The sequence below is a fragment of the Diabrotica virgifera genome, chromosome 1 (assembly GCF_917563875.1).
Source record: "Diabrotica virgifera virgifera chromosome 1, PGI_DIABVI_V3a".
Classification (NCBI taxonomy): domain Eukaryota; kingdom Metazoa; phylum Arthropoda; class Insecta; order Coleoptera; family Chrysomelidae; genus Diabrotica; species Diabrotica virgifera.
Window position 1 is genome coordinate 107,900,069 of NC_065443.1, and position 18,059 is coordinate 107,918,127.

At 32.1% G+C, this 18,059-nt stretch overlaps 1 protein-coding gene across 1 annotated transcript in view; it reads right to left on the bottom strand.

Moving 5' to 3' along the window:
* The window catches only part of LOC114335512 (casein kinase I-like), a 63,944-nt gene that overhangs the window by 22,707 nt on the left and 23,178 nt on the right, over nt 1–18,059 (bottom strand). The gene's annotated exons all lie outside the window — the stretch shown is intronic.

Consider the following 18,059-nt stretch of genomic DNA (forward strand, 5'->3'; position numbering starts at 1 on the left):
TTGGCCATACAAATAATTAAAACCGATATAATTTGACTTGAACTTTCAAATGCGGTAAGCAGAATTGCTATTTTATTTTTTAATCAAAAGTTTTTCGGGTTCAAAAATTCCAATTTTTCGATTTTTTGAAAGTTCAACCGCGTTTATCTCGAAAACTATGCATCCTACGAAAAAATTTGTAGGAACATTTTTTGGTTAAAATGGCCCAAAAAATACAAAAAAATGTTTTGTTTTGCGAGAAATCGCTGTTATGTGATTCCTCAACTTCTTGGTTTATAACAATCTTATCGACATCCGGATCAACTGTTACCCAAAAAATTCGTGTTCTACAGGTCAAAATACATAAAAAAAACTTGGGTAAGTCCATCTGAATACAGGAGGCCGTTGTACCCCCCCTGGCGACAGGACTAATCAGAACTTGTCATTCATTAGATCATGTGAAACAAAAAGTTCAAAAATATTTTCTTAGCTTATGAGCTTCTCGAGGTAACGCTGTCGAGTTTTTTAGTTTTAACGATTTTTGAGTTTTTGGCATTACTCAGAAGTCAAAATATCGAAATTTTTTGTAAGAAAGGTGAAAATCAACATACTTAGGTACTATTGTTAAACAAAAAATAAGCATAAAATAAAAACTATCTCAACAGCGTTCACTCACGAAATGTCTAAAGAAAATCTATTCAAAATGTCAGGTAGATCAGTAAAGTAGTTTTTGAAATTGAGAAAAAAATAACAGATTTGAGAAAAATGCGTTTAAAGTTGTGACAACTTTATTTTCAATTTCTTTTTTGTCTGTTAAATTGTAAAGTGATGCACACCGGAATGTTTTTGAATCGTAAAACGTAGATAACTTTACAAAAGAGAAGAGGAACAGCTGTTGAACGTTCGTCACTACGCTCAAGCGCGAAGCTGCTGTATATTCAACATGCTGTTATTCCGGTAGGTAATTTTGATCCGATCAATCTGAAATTTTCAGATAATATTCTTGAACTTATGTACTTTCATTTAAAATAATACAAAAATCGAAAATTTCAAAATTTTCAAACCATAGCCCCTTCTCCTTAAATGTTAGTATGGAACTACTCCAAATTTGTTTACCACAATACATTTATTAACATAATATAAATTTGACAGTCCGGTATATTCACAAAAATATGTCTTACTGTTTTAAAAATCCCTAGATGTAATTAGTGGAAAACTAAGATTTACTAAGCAGATATCGAAGAACCGTCTAATTATCGATGCAGTGAAGACATAAATATATCCACTAGAAAAACTTGCCTAGTCCGAACTCTTTCACCTGAAATAAATCGAAAAGATAGCTTCAATTCACTAGATGAACAGCATAAAATATCCAAACCCGCAACGACTATCTATTAGTCCAGAAAGCCACTGCGCATCCGCTAGGAAAAATATTCTAATTCGGATTCTTTGCACAATCTTACTCAAAAAGGACTCCTTTTAACAAATTTGCATGTTGCCAGGACCAAAAAGTGATCAAAAATTTTTTAAACGTTTTTTTTTTGTTTTTTTCCTAAAATTATTTTTTTTGCACGGAAAAAAGTTTTTTTAGGTTTTTTGGATCATTCCAAAGAGAAAAGGTCTTTAGTGACTTTTCTCTAAAAATGATAGTTTTTGACATATAAGCGATTAAAAATTAAAAAATTGCGAAATCGGCCATTTTTAACCCTCAAAAACTATGTGAAAAGCTGAGAATTTGAATGTTGCCAAGGTAGGTAGATAGTCTTTAAACATCGATTGATGAAATCCCGAAGAGTTTTTTGCAATACAATATTTAAAACTCCTTTGTTTTTTAATTGCTAATCAAGCGTACACGACACTATTTTCCACCGACAGTATGGTGCAAATGAAAGGAATAAATTCGTTATTTCGTAAACCGGCGACTTTAAGGAAAAATCCCGAAACAGGTCGATTTTTATTTTTAAGTTATGATATTGTGGCATATATGGTATACTAGTGACGTCATCCATCTGGACGTGATGACGTAATCGATGATTTTTTTTAATGAGAATAGGGGTCGTGTGCTAGCTCATTTGAAAGGTTCTTCAATTCTCTATTCAGCAATATAAACATTTACATAATTATTTATACAGGGTGTCCAAAAAATTTTTATTAAATTAAATTATTTGACAAAAAAAGAAGTAGAAGGACACCCTGTATAAAAAATTATGTAAATGTTTACATTACTTGATGGAGAATTGAAGAACCTTTCAAACGAGCTACCACACGACCCCTATTCTCATTTAAAAAATAATCGATTACGTCATCACGCCCAGACGGATGACGTCACTAGTATACCATATATGCCACAATATCATAACTTAAAAATAAAAATCGACCTGTTTCGGGATTTTTCCTTAAGTCGCCGATTTTCGAAATAACGAATTTATTCCTTTCATTTGCACCATACTGTCGATGGAAAATAGTGTCGCGCACGCTTGATTCGCAATTAAAAAACAAAGGAGTTTTGAATATTGTATTGCAAAAAACTCTTCGGGATTTCATCAATCGATGTTTAAAGAATATCTACCTACCTTGGCAACATTCAAATTTTCAGTTTTTCACATAGTCTTTGAGGGTTAAAAATGGCCGATTTCGCAATTTTTCAATTTTTAATCGCTTATATGTCAAAAACTATCATTTTTAGAAAAAAGTCACTAAAGACCTTTTCTGTTTGGAATGATCCAAAAAACCTAAAAAAACTTTTTTCCATGCAATAAAAATAATTTTAGGAAAAAAACAAAAAAAAACGTTTAAATAATTTTCGACCACCTTTTGGTCCTGGCAACATGGAAATTTGTTAAAAGGAGTCCTTTTTGAGTAAGATTGTGCAAAAAATCCGAATCAGAATATTTTTCCTAGCGGATGCGCAGTGGCTTTCTGGACTATATACAGGTGCACATTTAACAAAAATTTTAAAACATATAAACCACAAGAAGATCCCCCAGACGCGGATGTAGTAAAATGAGGTAAATGAGTATTAGTCCACCACAAGAAACGTCAATGTAACGATGACAGTACTGTATTAACACACTAATTGTCAGAGCTAGCTGTTTTTTTTTTGGAAAATCTCCCATGTGTGGTAAAATCAGCCTATGTTTCAGCATTGCTTTGATTCAGTTGCACACATTAGCAGCGTATATTCATTTTGATGCTGCTACCTCAGATATAATTTAATAGTGTATTATTAAATGCGCCTTTTACATCTAGAAAAGTGGTTAATGCAATCTCTCCATTACTATAGTAGGGAAGTACCTATGCTAAATTTGCAGTTACTCGAGCGTTATGGGGACCTGTTGGGTTGTGAAGATTAAAAACAAAAAAAAGTTAAGTAAAGTTTTCCATAAAGTGGATTATTTTTTTCGGACCCCCCTTAACTTATTTTTAACTAGGATAGATTTTTTTTCGGACCCCCATGTATTAAGATCCATTATTTGGTAGGGGTACATTTACAAGGTACAAGGCTTCTCCCCGTATGATAATCTGACGTGCTCGAGTAACTGCAAAAATCCCCGCTTGGGATCTCCTACCATTAATAAAATGACTCATTTCTCAACTACCTAAAATGCAACCGTCTATTTTCATACATTTAAATTGTTTTCTACTTTTTATTCCGTTTTAACAACGCTATATTTATAAGTATTATGTTTATATGGGAATGGGATTGAGCCATAATTATTGGTGAAATGACAATTACATTTTTAATTAATAATGTGGGATGTTTAGATTTCCACTGCGGAAATCGTTCTCAAAAAAGATTATTCTAAAAAATAAAATACCCTGTGAATGCAACAGTTTCTGCGTGGGAGAAACTGCAAGACCATTAAGTGACAGCGTAAACGAGCATGAAATATACATCAAGAACAGAGACTTCGAGAAATTCCAGATATGCAAACATGCCTGGGACAACGCGCACAGAGTACAATTACTCTGGGCTAGTTAGCAAAATACAAGGCAGGGGCGGCCCGTCGGGGTAGGCAAGGTAGGCGCCGCCTACCCTCTTCAAATGTAGTACAATAATATAAATTATTAATATAAATTACTTATTTCAAAATTGTAATTTATAAATTTTGACACAATACCTACAATAAAATAGCAAAAATTATCCAAATTATTTTTAAAAATATCCAAAAAATTTTCTCCGTAGTTATAATTATTGTACGCTCCTTGTAGTATCAGTAGTACTGTATGAGATTCTATATTCTTCCTTGGTCAGGCACTTGAAAACGTAGCCTGAAATAGAACGACGCCAACACCGAATTGACGTGCGATCTCTCTCTGTTTACGCGAGCATGCCTGCTGCAGGTCTGCTGGTAGCGACCGTATTCTACGATTTTGAAAGGGCGGATAGGCACAGAGTCTTATAGCCGGACTTACAAAATTTTATCAGTTGCTTCTCTTGTGTCTTGTGAAACTGTTTTAAATAATTGTTTTTTGATTTTGGCTGTTATTAGTAGGTTAAGTATTGAATAAAACTAGGTAGGACAATTTAAATTTGTTTATGAAAACTGAATAATAAACAGGTAAATTTGAGATCGGTCTATTGAAGGGCATTTTAATTTTATATTAATTTAGTAATAATTCACTAACGACAAATAAATCTGTGAATAGTTATTTGTCAGTCGTCCATTATATTTTTATTGTGTTTCAATACAATTTGGATAATTTAAAGTTAAACTGACGAATTGTGTTATTAGATTATATGGATAATTAAACATTTAAAGCGAGGTTAATTGTTAACTTATCAATTTATTCGAAGAGTAAATTATTATTTGATACATAAATAAAATAAGTAATATTTGACGTTGTTGAAACGTAGGTGTGTTAGTTTTATTGGTGAAAAAACTTTAGTCATCGAATATGAATATTTTAAACGATGTAATATGCAGTTTGATCGAGACGCCTTTTCAAGGCGCCAAAATCAAGAAAGATCAGAAATTATTTCAATGGGCCGGCCTTTACCAAATTTAACAATTTTATCCACAGATAAGACAAAAGACAATCGACCATTTTCGAGATCGTTTAAAACAATATGGTATGAAAATCATAAATGGCTAAGCGGAAGTTATTTTAAAAATTCACTTTTCTGTTGGCCTTGTCTGTTGCTCTCAAATTTGAAGCAAAATGTTTGGGTGGGTCAGGGATATTCAGATTTGAAAAATTTATCAGCTAGTGTAAAAAAACATGAATCTTCGAAAGAACATTTAAACAATAGGGATGTTCACAAAAAATTAAAAAGTCATTTCAAACATGTAAAACGATTGAATTGAAAAAGTCTTTCTATAAAAAATCTTTATTAGAAATCTAGCATTATTTTAAATTTCAAGAACGCTTCTCTATTGGCCTGACGTCATTAGTTGCATACCCCAAGCGCGCGCCATTCTCATAGTGTTATTGTTTACCTGTTTGACGTTTCAGGTCATTTTATTTTGTTCTCTTCTTGTTTTATCAGGGTTAAAGTGGAGTTTTATAGTGAATTTGTTTAGTTTAAAGTGGATAGACTGTTTGTAAGATCATATTTTGGGTGGTACAAAAATAAACAAATAAAATGGAAGAAGGTTTTCAGAAAGCCGATTCGTATAAACTACTGACTGTAGTGTAGATGTAATAATGGTGTATGATTTATTGGCATCTTGTAAAAAAATAAATCTACCACAGCTTTACTGAGTATATATTCCATATAATTTTCCATGTCTTCTTTAAGCTAAAAAAATAAATGCGTAATACTCCACAAAAAAATAGAGAAAGTTGTATGCATGCATTGTATGCATATTGTATACATACATTGGCTGGTTATTACCTTACCTTGGTTAGGTGTATTAAAACTATTTTTATTCTTGTGGACGTTGGCTATCATCATGGCAATTTTAATTTCATTTGCTGCGTTTCTGAATAACTCGATCGATTTTTGTCCAAATCATTGGCGTAAGTTTTTAAGTCATGAGTGTCTTTTCTTCCGGGTCCGCGTTTGTTCTCTATTTTACCTTGCGTTATCAGTTGGAGTATACGATATTTATCATGCCTCATGAGATGACCGAAATATTTAAGATTTCGTTTCTTAATTGTAAAAGAGATTTCTTTTTGTTTTCCCATTCGACGCAATACCTGTACGTTGGTGTGGGTCGCCAGGATATTTTGAGGATACGTGGGTACACACACATCTCGAATGCCTCTAGCTTGTTCATTAATGTTTCCATTATTGTCCAGGCCTCTGCGCCATATAGCAAGACCGGAAATAATAACATTTTAGCAGCCGCATTTTTAGTGAAAGAGATATTATGTCGCAATGGGTGAAAATATTTCTCATGCATGTTGTTAAATGTTGCTCTGTCCTTTTCAACTCTAGATCTTATTTCGGTTGTTTCGTATTTCGAGTTGACAACTGTTCCAAGGTAAAAAATATTTTTGAACTTGGGTATTATACATTTTTATTTCAACCAATCTTTTCACTAAATTATTAATGATTTTAATATAATATAAAGTCATACCTACATCCACATGTAGTTATTTCAAGGTTTACTTTTACTGTATAGAATCCCGTTTTTAGGAATATCCCAGTTTAAGGAATACAAATTTGAGGTCCCGAAACTTTTTCATTTACTCCTTAAGGGGGTAGGTGCAAAATCTTGGTCTAATTCTATTTAAATTCATTAATTTTTTTCGAATTCTGAGAAAACTAATAAGTATTTTTGAAAAATGTAAATGCAGAAAGAACAATTACATTATTACCAAGGGCCGAAAGTCTCTGGAAAACTTCTATAGTGTTTATTTTATTAAATTTGTTCTTTAAGTTAGTTATTTTAAGTTATAGCTGCAACAAACCATTTCTTTTTCTGTTTTAAATTGGCTGGAACGGTCATAAAAATCTTGTCAGAACTGTTTTTTGATGTATTTACACACCCAGGAACAAAACACCACTTATTTGGCTTCATTTTTAATAATCAAGTACGTAAAAAACTGCGCACATTCAAATACACTGAGTAAATAAGTATACAAAACTAGTCGTCGATCAAAGACGTTACGACTGCTGACGTCACAGACCGTAGCCTCGCTGCAGGGTACCGTTTTTCTAGCCTCCAAGAAAATCAACATTATGAACTCATTTATCTTAAAAAATATACATTTTTAAACAGTTTTATGATTGTTACGTTTTTATATACCTTGTAATCTATTGAATTTAACTATATTTAAAAATTAGTGAACATCCCTATTGCTTAGGTTTAAAACGGTTAGAAAAAAATAAGCAAACTATTGACAGTGCTTTAGCTGGACAAATTTCTCTATCTAATAAGATATATAGTGAAGAAGTTGAAAAAGATTGAAGAAGTTGAAGAAATTGATGTTACAATTCTGTTAGTAAAACAAGAACTTGCATAATTCTTCAAACATGGGTAATTTTAAAGAAATTTTTAATTTAGTAGTTAAACGCGATCAGGAAATCCAGGATCATGTTAAAAAATAGAAGGGGTGTTCACGGGTTTGTCAAAAACAATACAAAATGATTTAATAGATTGCCTTGCCGATTACGTAAAAAATGAAATTTCAACAGAAATTAATGAAAGTCAATTTTTTTCTATACTAGCGGACGATACTACTGATATAACCGAAAAATCACAGTGTACTTTAACAATCCGTTTTGTTAACAAAGTTGGTCAGGTAACAGAAAGATTTTTAGGGTTTTTTGATGTTAGCGAGAATAGATCTGCAGACGCTCTATATAGTTTAATTTCAAACGTGCTTGAGCCATATGATTACAAAAATAAATTAATTGCTCAATTTTACGATGGTGCAAGTGTAATGTGGCTGGCTCTTTAAACGGATTACAATCAAAAATTAAAGTAGATGCTCCAAAAGCAATTTTTACACATTGTTGCGCTCATAGATTACATTTAGTATTGCAAGGCGGCTCAAAATGTATTACAAATTGTAGGATATTTTTTGTCGCCTACCCGAAGTATATGTGTAGCCTACCCGCATACTGAGGTACGAGCCGCCACTGATACAAGGAAAAGTGATTTACCAGCAATTTTATTGCTGGAATCGAATCTTATGATTGTATATTTTAATAATAAATACAGGTATGCAAAGTCCGCAGATAGTGTGCTACTTTTCTTATAAACAAAATGGCGCCCAAAAATCGTGTTTTTTCAATTTTTGCTCTATAACTCCAAAGATTTTAATTTTACACCAAAAACACGCAAATAAAAATTCACCGTAATTAAATTCTGCATAGAGACGTGTTTTTCCCGATTTATTTCGACGAAAATTTTCCCCGAAAAATCCGGGTTTTTCCAACAAAATCTTTAATTTTCAACTAAAATTTTAGATAAGTAATAATTGTTTATCAATAATTAAATAACGTGGTAATATAAAAGCTCTTTTCGTATAGATTATAATTCCAGAAGCCGATAGAAATTGAATGAACAGTTTACCAACAATTGAATTGTTAATTAAAAATTTACGGTCGCTATAATAACCACAATAATTATGATATACAGTGTGCCAATTTTAAAACTTACAATGGCTATATCTCACGAACAAAAGCTGAAAACGAAAAATGCTTGAAACCGTTTCTAGGATAGTAAGGGGGAACTAAAATGACATGAAAGAGAACTCACCCCCATCAACCCCCTAGGCCCCATCCACCACAACCAAAAAAGTTTAAATTGCAAACCCCTACTTGTGATACATCATTGAAAAGGCTATAAAAAATGCTATCCAATGGTATAAATAATAATTATACAGGGCGAAGCAATCATTGTGAAACTTTGGCTTAACTGAAAAATTTAATGAGGTTTTGTTGAACTACAAATTTGATAAAAATGTTAATTAAGTAAATGTTCAAAGTGGGTTCCGTTGTTTTGTAAACAATAATACAGTCTATTTTCAAATTCTGCACGAAATTTGACAAATGTTTTTCTAGTAATAGGGCGACATGCTTGAGTAATTATTTCTCGCAATTTCCCAAGTGACGCAAGTTAAGTTTTATAAACAACTGATTTAAGGCAAAAATGGCAAATTGTTTTAATTAACAAAAAAAAGTACGAGCGGACACTTACCATTTAAAATAATAGTCCGGGAGATAGCATTACAAATACAAAAGTCATAGTAAGCCAGCTGATATTAACACCCTGTATAATTATTATTTATACCATTGGATAGTACTTTTTATAGTAGGATAGTATATTACTTTTTTCTATGGCGTTACCCTAAATTAGTTGTTTATAAAACTCAACTTGCTTCACTTGGGGAATTGCGAGAAAGAATTACTCAAGCATGTCGCCCTATTACTAGAACATTTGCTAAATTTCGTGCACAATTTGAAAATAGGCTGTATTATTGTTTACCAAACAACGTAATTCACATTAAATATTTACTTAATTGAAATTTGTAATTCAACAAAACCTTATTAAATTTTTCATTTAAGCCAAAGTTTCACAATTATTGCTTCACCCTGTATAATTATTATTTATACAATTGCATAGCATTTTTTATAGCCTTTTCAATGATGTATCACAAGTAGGGGTTTGCAATTTAAACTTTTTTGGTTGTGATGGGTGGGGCCTAGGGGGTTGATGGGGGTGAGTTCTCTTTCATGTCATTTTAGTTCCCCCTTACTACCCTAGAAACGGTTTCAAGCATTTTTCGATATCAGCTTTTGTTCGTGAGATATAGCCATTGTAAGTTTTAAAATTGACACACTGTATGAGAATAACTATGATTTTTGTATAAAAAGACACTGTACCTATCTAATGTACTTTACAGAATTGAAATTGGACTATTTAAGCGGCCTCAGGACTATTTTAAAATTATAAACAATTTTTTGGCTTATAAACAAATAGAATAGCTCGGGATATATTCTTCTTCTTCAAGTGCCATCTTCGTTCCGAAGGTTGGCGATCATCAGGGCTATACGTATTTTCGAAACTGCTGACCGAAACAATTCGTTGTTGCTACAGCTATACCATTCCGGGAAATATTACATTAAATTAAATCATGAAAACGGTATTGGAAAAAAAAGCGGCAGGACGCTTCTTTTGCAAGAAAATATATTTAATTGTGATGAGTGGTTCCTGAGATACAACCGGTCAAAGTTGACCGGCATTTACGGCAAAGATATAAACAATAGGATCATAATTTTCGAACCATCACCTTTTTATTTTTGTCCTCTTTCTCCACACCAATTTTCATATCTTTAAAATACTCATAACATATTATATTATTATAATAAAAACTATCGATATTACCAGTGAAAATTGCCAAAAATAGCAAAATTCCAATCAAAAATTAGGTTGGAGAAAATGTAGTCTCAAAGTTCAAAATCGGTATATATGTTACAGTTCAAGTTGATTCTCAGTTAGAGTTGACTCCAACTAGTTGGAGTCAACTCCAACTGAAACGAGCAGTAAAAGTTGATTTTAAAAATTTAAATCAACTTTTACTAGTTGGAGTTGACTCTTCCTGGATCGATTCAGTAAATGTTGATTATACGAGAATCTCAAGTGCATTTTTGATGAGTGTCCGTTTCTTTGTTTTGACCGTTTCAACTACTTATTAGTATAGTCTGTAACGTCGCCCCCGTTAGGTAAATTATTCTGATTCGATTTTTTGCACAAACTCACTCAAAGAAATACATCCGTATAACAATCCTTATAACAAATACACAGGGTGTCACGCGGTACCGCGGTCGAAAAATTGTTTAACCAATTTTTTTTAACCAAATTCACAAAAATAATTTTTATCTACTCTATCTCATATTATGTAAAGCAGCGGTTCTCAATCTGTGGTACATGTACCACCGGTGGTACATATCATTATTTGCGGTGGTACACAAAACACACAAAAACTTAAAATAGTAGTACATAGTAAGTCTTGATTATACAATCTAAAAATATAGAGATATAATAAAAGAAACTTTAGATGGTACATGACTCAAAAAGATTGAGAACCGCTGATGTAAAGGTTTTATTGTGTGAAAATTGTAAATATAGATAGTAGTATATGAACGGTTTAAAGTGTGTCTGAAGTAACAATCTATTTTGTATGAATATAATTGCGAAGCACTACAGAATTTTACTTTTTGACATAAATTTTATTAATAATACGATAAATTTTGTTCAATATTTTTAATAATTAAAGTAAATAAATTTTAATTTCACTCAAATAAATAATCGATTGCTGCCATTGACCACTTACATTCAATCTCGGTTAATTTGATTAATAATCGCGGCAGGTAAAGTAACATTCTTCTTTCAATACAACAAAGTGTTACTTTACTGCTGAAAATGAGGGCAAATGAGTACAATAATGAATGATTTTAGTGAAGTCAGAAACTAAAAAAAATCAAAGATTAAAGCTACCTCTATAAGATCCTGAAGAAATTTTTGTCATTATTTCATTAATAAGATATTATTTTTAATTATCAACAATGAGCGCTAAGCGTGTATTGAGGCGGCCGTCAATGTGAGTGCGAGCGAGATTCACCATTGGACGGCCGGAATGGTGCATCTCTTTAGCACTCACCATTGACGGCCGCCTAATACGCACTTAGCGCTCATTGTTAATAATTATAGATAAAACTTAGTAATAAAATAGTGACAAAAAATTTCTGCTGGATCTTGTAGAAGGGGCTATAAACTTTGATTTGGTCACTTTCTGAGTTTCATAATAATGGATTTTAACCGAGTTATTAAGCCTTGAAAATGGCTATTTTCGCATTTTTCAAATTTTAAATCGCGTATAACTCGACAACAATCAATTTTAGAGAATAATCACAAAATACCTTTTTTTTGCTCAGAATAACCCAAATGATCTAAAAAAAATTACTCGAAGTGAAAAAATTATTTTTGTGAATTTGTCTAAAAAAAATTTTGTGCAAAAAATTCGAATCGGAGTAATTTACCTAACGGGGGCGACGATACAGCCTAGACTAATTTGAACATATTCAATAACATTTAATTTCTAGAATCGGCTGTTTGTGTGAATCAGAATCAACTTTTACTAAATGGCATTGGGAAGAGTATACTTTTCCTAGTTGGAGTCTACTTTTACTAGTAAATGGTGAATATAAATCTTCATTTTATATTTATATTTAACTTTTACTGCAACCAGCCGTTAGAGTTGACTCCAACTAGTTGGAGTCAACTCCAACTGGATAATCAACTTGAACTGTAACATATATACATATAAAAAAGATGTAGTCTTCTTTTCTTATAAATAAATTAATTTGTTATAACAAAACAGAAGCAACTTTGACTTAATATTGCGTTAGTTAGTTGGCTCTACTCGAGTTACTTGGAAACAAAAAAAGAATGAAGATAATTGCTCCATGAGAACCCGAGAAAATGCATTTTTTTAACGTATACCGATTTTGAACTTTGAGATTACATTTTCTCCAACCTAATTTTTGATTGGAATTTTGCTATTTTTGGCAATTTTCACTCGTAATATCGATAGTTTTTATTATACTAATATTATATGTTATGAGTATTTTAAAGATATGAAAATAGGTGTGGAGAACGAGGATCGAAATAAAAAGGTCATGGTTCGAAAATTATGATCCTATTGTTTATATCTTTGCAGTAAATGCCGGTCAACTGTGACCGATTGTATCTCAGGAACCACTAATCACAATTAAACGTTTTTTTCTTTTAAAAGAAGCGTCCTGCCGCTTTTTTCCAATACCGTTTTCATGATTTAATTTAATTTAATATTTCCCGAGATATTCTATTTGTTTATAAGTCAAAAAATTGTTTATAATTTTAAAATATTCCTGAGGCCGCTTAAATAGTCCAATTTCTTCTGTAAAGTACATTAGATATGTACAGTGTCTTTTTATACAAAAATCATAGTTATTCTTATATATCATAATTATTGTGGTTATTATAGCGACCGTAAATTTTTAATTAATAATTCAATTGTTGCTAAACTGTTCATGCAATTTCCATCGGCTTCTGGAATTATAATCTATACGAAAAGAGCTTTTATATTAGCAAGTTATTTAATTATTTATAAACAATTACTTATCTAAAATTTTAGTTGAAAATTAAAAATTTTGTTGGAAAAACCCGCATTTTCCGGGGAAAATTTTCGTCGAAGTAAATCGAGAAAAACCAGTCTCTGTGCAGAATTTAATTACGGTTTTTGGTGTAAAGTTAAAATCTTTGGAGTTATAGAGCAAAAATTGAAAAAAACACGATTTTCGGACGCCATTTTGTTTATAAAAGAGTAGCACACTATCTGAGGACTTTGCATACCTATATTATTAATATATACAATCATAAGATTCGATTCCAGCAATAAAATTGCTGGTAAATAACTTTTCGCAAAAATTACCTATTCTCTGATAATCTGCCCATACTAAATGGAAAATTATGAATAATGGTGAAAGAAACATACATGAAAGAGAAAATAGTTAAAGAAGCAGCCCCCATTCTATTTAACGAAGAAAAATGTGTAGCAAACCCACCAACAAAATGCAGCAGATTTGGTTGCCACTACTAAAAGAAGAAATCAACAAAAAGAACATACCTACTTACCAACAATAGCGGAGTAAAAGAAGTCGTAGAACAAATCTCGAAAATCTCATACACATTACACATTCAACACATAATTGATGAACACACAATTAGTCCTGTCGCCAGAGGGGGTACAACGGCCTCCTTAATTCAGATGGACTTACCCATGTTTTTTTTATGTATTTTGACCCGTAAAACATGAATTTTTTGGGTAACAGTTGATCCGGATTTAACAGATAATAAGTTTGTTAAAAACAAAGAACTTGAGGAATTACATAACAGCGATTTTTCGCAAAACAAAACATTTTCTTGTATTTTTTGGGTGACTTTCAGCAAAAAATGGTTTTACAAGTTTTTTCGTAGGATGCATAGTTTTAGAGATAAACGCGGTTGAACTTTCAAAAAACCGAAAAAGTACAATTTTTGAACCCGAATAACTTTTGATTAAAAAATAAAATAGCAATTCTGCTTACTGCATTTGAAAGTTCAAGTCAAATTCTATCGGTCTTGATTATTTGCATTGCTAAAAATTAAGTTTTTATTTGTTAAACAAAGCCATAAACACAGTGTTTCCCGTGTCAATGCATGCGTTTTAATGTACGTAATCTACGTAGAAATTTGTCTGTATGCGCCTACTCGTTCGATTTCAAATGGGAAATGCATTGAAAACATCATTCATCACTATGTGTTTATAGCTTTGTTTAACAATAAAAAAATTAATTTTTAGCAATGAAAGTAATCAAAACCGATAGAATTTGACTTGAACTTTCAAATGCGGTAAGCACAATTGCTGTTTTATTTTTCAATCAAAAGTTATTCGTGTTAAAAAATTGCAATTTTTCGATTTTTTGAAAATTCAACCGCGTTTATGTCGAAAACTATGCATCCTACGAAAAAACTTGTAAAAACATGTTTTGCTTAGAATGACCCAAGAAGTACAAAACAATGTTTTGTTTTACGAAAAATCGCTTTTATGTGATTCCTCAAGTTCTTTGTTTATAACAATCTTATCGACATCCGGATCGACTGTTACCCAAAAATTCGTGTTCTACGGGTCAAAATACATAAAAAAACTTGGGTAAGTCCATCTGAATTAAGGAGGCCGTTGTACCCCCACTGGCGACAGGACTAAATCATAAAAAAAAATTTAAAAATTTAATTTACACATCACATCTACGATACAGATTACACAAACAAAATAACACCAAAAAACAGTCAGAATTTTTTGATATCCCTAGCTAGGGTAATAACATCACCTTCAAAAAAATTTTTCAACCACACATTGATGTGGTTATAAAATCTTTCCGGAATTTTTTACAAGAATCAAAAACCGCTAAACGCCGTAAAAATGAGTGGCGCATACAATATTCCAGCTACAAAAGAGCTGATATCAATATTACGTGGCGCGAAAATGTATTTTCATTTTAATGGAAAATAAAATTTTAGTTTTATTTTGAAAGAATTTTCCATATTTGCTAAATCTGAAATAAAATGCGCCACAAAAGAGTAACTTTGATACTCTTTTGTGGCGCGTTTTACTTCAAATTTAGCAAATATTATGGAATAAATCTTTCAAAATAAAACTAAAATTTTATTTTCCATTAAAATAAAAATACATTTTCGCGCCACGTACTATTCATATGAGCTCTTTTGTAGCTGGAATATTGTATGCGCCACTCATTTTTACGGCGTTTAGCGGTTTTTGATTCTTGTGTCAGGAGTTTTTCAAAGTTTTTTTTATAAATTAAATGTATAAAGTTGAATGTAATGTTTCTCTATTACACGTTAAGCGTTATAAATCGTTGCCTTTGTCGCATCCTCTCCCAAATGATCTAGTAGTTACGACACCAAACTTGTGATAAGACAGTCCGAGTTAATATCCCGGCCATCCTAATAATTGTGGCCGGCAAATGAACTCGGATTGCCCGATCAAACTTAGCGTCGTAACCACTACACCTACATAAACCTTTCTTTATTATACTTTTGGAGCTATGAACGGCTTAACCGATTTTGATCATTAAACACGCGTTTGAAACGTATTAACAAGTAGTATCTGATGCATCCAAGGTCAAGTATGATAACTGAAGGTATTACAGGAATTATTGAGCTTGAAAAACGGTTTTTCCCATAAGAAATAGATTTGGTCATACTTATGAAGCCTATAACTTAAAAATTCGAATTTTCCAGATATGAGGTATACACCGTTAGACGCGTCTAGAGTCCTACAAACGCTCAGTTATTGGCGCAATTCGTAGGTAGAAATTTTGAGTAATTGTCGAAAAACCAAAATTTTCAAAGTTTAATTTTTCAGTTTTTCGGCTATACTGAGCCGTGTGTAGGTATCATCTTGACCGTTTAGGCATCATTTGAAAATGTAATTCAACGCTATTGATTTGGTGTATTTGCGGTTTTCCTGTCTCTCCTTGAACCTACGATATATACGCCCAACAAATATGCCATTTTGTATTTACCTAGCCCTATAGCTGGCTTATGGGTGGTCAAAAGTCAGAAACTACACCGGTTCTGAATCGGCCCTGACCCACTCTTGAAACACAGAAAAAAATGCAGATCGGTGTAACTTTTCCACACACATACATACATACAAGTCTTATTCTTTATAAAATGTGGTGTGTTCGTTGGAGAATTGAGTAACGCAACCACTGAAGGAAATGCACAAATTTATTGAGATGTTAACAGTTAGAGATACAAAACGATACTAAAATTAATGAATACAAACTACATATTTCTTAAAACCTTTCATAGTCCATGAACATTTCGCTGACACCGCGAAATTACAAGCGTTGGTGTTTATCATGTCACGTAGTCTAAATATTGAAATATAAACACACACAGTGGCGTGCTCGCCATAACACCTCCCTCCTGAAAACCGAAGCTGGGGTGTCCAAGAAGGGCCTCTTTGCAGCTTCGAAGTTTTGGGCTTGTAGTGTAGAGCCTCTCTGGATATGCTCCGAACAGGGCAGGTAGGGCCACATGAAACAAAGAAACCCACCGGCAATAACTCATTCTATTTTTGTTATTGTGAGAAGGTCGTAGATGAAGTGTACCACAAGGTAATCGAATTATATGTTGCAATTATTACTGATTAAATTCATTTATAATATGGAAAATGAAAGTTCATATCTACTACTTGCCGTGTTACACTTCAACTTCGTTTAGTTAATAACCTCACAAAATGGTTTTACATTATTGAAATGAAATTTTCGAATAACCTCGTTATCTAACTTAATTTTTAGAGTTTTATTGGTTTCATTGACTTCCAGAACAACATATGGTCCTGTATTTAATATCGATTTTGGTGTATTTGGATTTCTTGGTCTTTTTAAGAGAATATTATCTCCAACTTTATACTTTACTTCCAAGTTACTCGTTCTTAAGTTATCAAAACGGTTCTTTTGCTTTTTCCTTTGATCGCATTGTTTTTCCCTTATATTTTCTAACTGATTATTATACGAAATTTCATCAAATTCTCTATCATTTTTATATGGAAATACTAAACTGTAGGGGGTAGTGGATGTTGAATGATGTTTACTAGAATTATATGAGTATATAGCGACTAAAAGTGCATCTTCTAAGTCGCACTGGTTATGTTCTAAAAGATAGCTTCGCAAAGTATCTGTTATGGTAGCATGGAAACGCTCAATTATACCGTTAGAGGCATGGTACTCAGACGAAGTAAGGTGCCATTCGATATTCAACGAATTAACAAAACTTTGTATCTTTTTATTATTAAATTCGCCCCCGTGATCTGACATAATCATCTTAGGAAGGCCAAAAAGCGAAAAATAATTTTTTAACTTACTAATTATCGTTTCTGGTTTTTTATCAGTTAAAATATACGCTTGCGCAAATTTTGTTAGATTATCTATAACGGTGAGCATTTTCTGTTTATCAAAAAAGAACAGGTCTACAGATAAAGCCTCAAATGGTTTCTCCGGAGAATGCCTTACATTTAAACCTTGAGTACGATTCCTACGATCAAATTTTGAGAGTTGACAAGTAGGGCATAGAGTAATAAATTCGGTTATTTCTCTATACATATTTTTCCATTTATAAAGTTGTCGAATTTTGTCTGCAGTTTCATTAATTCCTTTGTGATAATTACTCGGGTCGTTGTGATATTCGAAAATTATCCTTTGCCTATCTTCTACAGGCGGCATAGTAACGATATTTTTACAAATTACAAAGTTAACGTCTGGATAAAGGAAACTGAGCATTTTATAATAAATATTGCTTTCAAAATAAGGTATGCTATAAGTTTTATTTCGGACTAATACTAGTTTTTTCAAAGTATTAAAATTCTCAAGGCAATGGTGTGGCTTAATTTTAACTATATTAATCTCTCTACTACGATTTTCGTTATATAACTTTAAAATTTTTTCAAAATCCGAGTCACCAACTGTGGGAAAATTATCATTGATAATTTCGAAATGATTTATATTTCTGTCATTCTCATCGTATAGATATAAAATACTCTTATTGTTAACGTCTAAGATTTGCTCATTA